The sequence below is a fragment of the Miscanthus floridulus genome, chromosome 6, assembly GCF_019320115.1.
Source record: "Miscanthus floridulus cultivar M001 chromosome 6, ASM1932011v1, whole genome shotgun sequence".
In the NCBI taxonomy this organism is placed as follows: Eukaryota; Viridiplantae; Streptophyta; class Magnoliopsida; order Poales; family Poaceae; genus Miscanthus; species Miscanthus floridulus.
Window position 1 is genome coordinate 29,808,492 of NC_089585.1, and position 6,029 is coordinate 29,814,520.

Here is a 6,029-nt window from a genome sequence, read left to right on the forward strand (position 1 = left end):
TTTGACTGTCCTGAAAGATTACTTAGAGCAGGCCAATCATTGATTGTTACGAACAACAATGCTCACAGATCAAAGTGTTCCTATTTGTACTCATCCCACACACATACACCTTCTTTATTCCACAAAATGAGAAGTTCGTCAATAAGTGGTCTCAGGTACATATCGATGTCATTGCCAGGTTGCTTCGGGCCTTGGATGAGCACAGGCATCATAATGAACTTCCGCTTCATGCATAACCAAGGAGGAAGGTTGTAGATACTTAGAGTAACAGGCCAAGTACTATGACTACTGTTCTGCTCTCCAAAAGGATTGATACCATCTGTACTTAAAGCAAACCTTAAGTTTCTTGCGTCATTTGCAAACTCCGGGAATTCTCTGTCGATTGCTCTCCACTGGGACCCATCAGCAGGGTGTCTCAACATATTGTCTACCTTACGGTCTTCTTTGTGCCATCGTAACAATTTTGGATGTTCTTTGTTTCTGAACAGACGTTTCAAGCGTGGTATTATAGGAGCATACCACATAACCTTGGCAGGGATTTTCTTACACAGACGTTCGCCCTCAACATCACCAGGGTCATCTCGCCTGATCTTATACTGTGACGCATGGCATACCGGGCATGCATCCAATTTCTCGTACTCTTTGCCATGGTACAGGATGCAGTCATTAGGACATGCATGTATCTTCTCTATTTCTAGCCCCATAGGACAGACAACTTGTTTTGCTTCGTAGGTAGTGGCGGGCAATTCATTGTACTTCGAAAGCATCTTCTTTTGGATTTTTAGTAACTCTCCAAATCCCTTGTTAGATACACCATTCTTTGCCTTCCATTGCAGCAATTCTAGTGTGGTTCCCAACTTTTTCTGCCCTGCATCACAAGTTGGGTACAACAATTTCTTGTGATCTTCTAGCATCCGCTCGAACTTGATCTTCTCCTTTTCACTTTCACATTCTCTTTGTGCATCACGAATGACCTGAGAAAGATCATCAGCTGGCTCATCTTCTGCGGCTACCTCTTCTTCAGCTTCTCCCATTGCAGTATCATTGAAACACGCACCATCAGGAATAATATCATTGTCGTCCCATTGTTCTTCTTCACCTTCTTCCATTACAACACCGGTTTCTCCGTGCTTTGTCCAACAAATATAGTTTGGCATGAAACCCGACTTGAACAAGTGTGAATGAAGAGTCCTTGAGCAAGGATATTCCACCGTATTCTTACATATGGCACATGGACAACACATGAAACCATCGCGTTTGTTTGCCTCGGCCGCACGTAACAAAGAATGCATGCCGTCAATGAACTCTTGGGAGCGGCGATCAGCATTATACATCCAATGACGGCTCATCTGCATTACATGACATAAATATCATATTAAAACCTAGATCATAATTAATTATTTATACAACATATGTGCCACCACAAAAGATACAAATTTATGAAAGCATCGCTACAATGTAGACAATCCTAACTACCACTAAAAGAACTAAAGCTAAAATACATTTCAGGAGCACAAGGATTTCGCGACCAATCTCAACTAAAACAGACAGATCCCCCGATTGTGCAACATCTTTGGGCTTCTTCGGCTGGATCACTACCTCATTAGCCGCCGTATCTGCCTGTTGTGCAAGATATTTTTGCACGAGTTCAACATACTCTTCCTCCCAGTAGAAGCCTGAACATCGTCCACTGCCATCCCACTGAAATTAAAACAAAAAATTAGAACTTTAATCACAACTATCATTAAAATAGGTATAAACTAACCATAATCATTAAATACGATAAAATAACTCACATTGCGATCCGGACACTTGTAGAAGATACGATCCTTATTGGGACCCTCCTTCTTCACTCGGTACTCTATCACAATCTTCGTCTCATCATGACACTTGCCGCATGGAATGAGAGGAAGGCCCGACCTAAGTCGCTTTGGAAACCCATGAGAGGCCGAGGACCCGGAAGCAGTTGCCATCTACTCTCTATACTCATTTTTTAATACACTATAAATTTCTCCTTTTATAAACAAATAAAATTAAGAAACTATAAAATTATCTAGATCTCTAAACAATGATATTTTTAATGGTCATTGTGTTCTCGTCTTTTACTGCGGTAGGTAAGTAATTCACATGATATTTCCGCAAATTAATAGAAGAATGGGAGTGTACACACATAACAGACTACTGCGACGATATCGGGACGTGTGAATAAATAACCATCCGTACTAGTTGAACTTGCTTACGTGATCATCTCGGCGAGCATTTCTCCACCAGACGGCACCGTACTTGGTCAAGGAAGAGCTCCGATTCTATGAGGAAGGGAACACGGTCTTCCACGACCGTTGTCGCTCTCCCTCGTAGAATCAAAGCTCCTCCTTGACGTTCGTTACCGTTCGGCAGAGAACATGCTCGCCGACATGAACACGGTCTGCTAGTTCAACTAGTATGGATTTTCTATAATTTTCTAACTATTTTCTAAGTTTTTCATTTCATAAAAAGTTAAAATAAAAAGTACGGTGATTGACAGACTACTACGACGATATCGGGACATGTGAATAAATAACCATCCGTACTAGTTGAACTTGCTTACGTGATCATCTCGGCGAGCATTTCTCCACCGGACGGCACCGTACTTGGTCAAGGAAGAGCTCCAATTCTACGAGGAAGGGAACACGGTCTTCCACGACCGTTGCCGCTCTCCCTCGTAGAATCAAAGCTCCTTCTTGACATCCGTTACCGCTCGGCAGAGAACATGGTCGCCGAGATGAACACGGTCCGCAAGTTCAACTAGCTACTTTAACCTTCTTTCATGTAAATATGCAAGCTTGAAGTGATTTTGAGCTCAAATTGCTTACAAATGAAAAATACCACAATAAAGAACCATATATATATATATATATATATATATATATATATATATATATATATATATATATATATATATAGTGAACAAAATGAGATAAGACAATGGTGAAAATGAGAGTATGAGATTGGTAACCTTTACAACTGAAGAATCGACGGAGAAATCGAAGAAATCGACGGAGGAATCGAAGAATGGATGGAGGAACAATGGAGGGAGGGAGGAAGCAAGAACACTACTGCAGTGAGCTTCAAAATATGCTGAGCTCGGGCTCAGGGAGGAAGGAGACGACCGAGATATAAAGGGGAGACCTTTAGTCCCGGTTGGTGGCTCCAACCAGGACTAAAGGTAACTTTTCAACCCCGAGCGCAGCCACGGCCCGGGAGTAGACCTTTACTCCCGGTTGGAGCCACCAACATGGAGTAAAAGTATACCTTTAGTCCCGGTTGGTGGCTCCAACTGGGACTAAAGGTCCCTGCCACCTCTGTCTGACGCAGTAGCTGTTGGGCAGGGACCTTTAGTCCCGGTTGGAGCCACCAACCGGGACTAAAGATATCTCAAAATTCCGGGACTAGAGCCCATTTTGGTCGAGGATCAAAGGTCTATTCTCTACTAGTGCAGTACATCATGGATTGCTTCATACATGGTAATGATGCTGCATACAGTTTTGTAATGAGATGTCCATCGAGTATCTCCAGGCCTAGGCAAACCCATCTTTTGATGTAATCCAGTTCTAGATTCAATTTCACCACAGTCAAGTGCTTTCTTGACATTCTCAAGCCTAGCATTTCTAAGCATGTCATGATGCTTACAGGAAACTCCAACAATATTCAACAAGATAGATATTTGATCAAAAAAAGTCTTGCAATCAGTATTTCCCTTGGCAACAACAACAAGAACCAATTGGAGTTGATGAGCAAAACAATGAATATAATAAGCAGAAGGTGATTCTTGCATGATCAATGTTTTCAACCCTTTAATATCTCCTTTCATGTTGCTAGCCCCATCATATCCTTGACCACGGATTTGAGTCATAGTCAAGCCATAACTAACAAGTAAAGCTTCAATTGCATCCTTAAGTGATAAAGAGGTAGTATCATCTACATGAACAACTCCAATAAAATGCTCACATGGACTTCCCAATTTATCAACATAACGCAAACAAAGAGCTAGTTGTTCTTTATGTGATATATCACTAGACTCATCAGCTAAAATTGCATAGGGCTCATCACCAAGTTCTTCAATTATTTTCTTTCTAGTTTCTAGGGCACAACAGTGAATAATTTGTTTTTGTATGTCTGGGCTAGTTAAGGTACAGTTACCTAAGCATTGTCCAAAACATACTTCTTCACTATTTCTGACAAGAAATTTCAAAAGTTCAATGAAGTTCCCTCTGTTGCTAGATTCTTCACTTTCATCATGTCCACGAAACGCCAACCCTTGATGCAAAAGAAACTTGATACACCTAAGTGAATAAGTCAACATTTTCTTATAAAGACGAAGATCTTCATCACTCCAGTTCTCAATATTATAATCAATTGCTACCTTAGGATTTGTAAAGTCAATGTATCTCTCTTGAGCTGCAATATGTGCCTTAGAACCCATATGTCTGCAAAGTGCTTTCTCTCCTATATTCCAATTCTTCCGGCCATCAATAGTAAATGTGTCTGACCCAGTATCCTTCTTGAACAAATAGCATATCAAGCAAAACACAGCATCCTTCTTAATACTATACTCAAGCCAATCATTATTATACATCCAACAATAGTTGAATCCCCAATCCCTATCTGAAATCTTTCTTTTTGGAAAATCATGTGCAAAAGTTTTGAATGGACCTTTAATAATATATGCTCTTCGAATTGCATCTTGTCATTAACAGGATATTTTAGAATAGGATGTCTTTGACCTGGATCATGTGGAAGGTGATTGGTGTCATAAACTCGTGGCAGTGAAGACGGTTGTGGCGGTGGCATAGGATTTACAATTTCCTCAACTGCTCTCTCATGAATCTGCTCTTTCACCACATGTTCAATCGGATCAGGATTAGAAGTAGCAGCAGCTGCCGCAACCTTCTTCTTTGCTGCATGCTTCTGAAAAAGAGATGCAATGTCCCCGTTTCTCTTCATAACTGCATAAATATTACAAAGAACACAATGCCAAATAATTAAATAAATTTTGCTTGCACGATTGAACTCTCACATGCGATTATGGATCACTCACATGATATGAGTACTGGACAAAAGATCAATCAAGATCGACTCTGATGTTGAGAAAAATTGTCCACCTCGCCGCGGGATAGATGATTCTATAATTTTAGCGCTAAGCAATTAGCAATTAAAGTACACATGATTTTTTTTAAAAGCCAAAGAACAAACATTGAATCTCACCGGAACAATTATGATCACAAATTCGCCTAGATGCCGCCGGTGGCCGGTGCTGCCGTAGCCTGTAGGGCAGCACGTAGGCCAAACAGGGCACGAGGTTGGAGGTCACGAGGACGACAATGACGGCACTGGGCACTGGCCGCGGGCGACAGCCGACGCGTGAAGATCCGTATGACCGTATTACGGTATTAGCGTCGGCGTACTGGCATACGGCAGGGCAAAGACACGAAGTCGAACCGCCTCAATCCATAATTCCGTATTGGCCTTGTCCCGGGATCCGTCTCCGTCGCTGGGCCGCCTGGGCGCTTGGGCCTGACACTCGCTCGCGATCTCACGGAGACGCGGAGTCACGGCCTGCCTCTCGTTCGCGCCGCTAGCATGCTCGGGCTCGGCTGTCAGGGACTTAGGTATGCAGCAAATACATATATATACTTGCTCTCACGCAGGAATTGCAGGGTATGCCGGTGCATACTCGGCATACCCTGTAGTTCCGCCACTGGGCAACCGCCAGGGTGAAAAGCCAGTGAAAATCACGAACTTCACAGGCATATTTTTGAGATGCGCCAGTGTTCATCCATTTACACTGGCGGTTTACTTAAGGCAACTGGTAGTGTAAAATGTATTTACACTGGCGGTTTGCCTAATCCAACTGTCGGTGTAAACTCTTTTATAGAGGCGGTTGCTTTAAGCAAACCATCAGTGTAAATTCTTTTTCACAGGTGGATTATGTAAATGAGCCGCCTCTAGAAATTGGTTTCCAGAGGCGGTTTATTAGCATAACTGCCAGT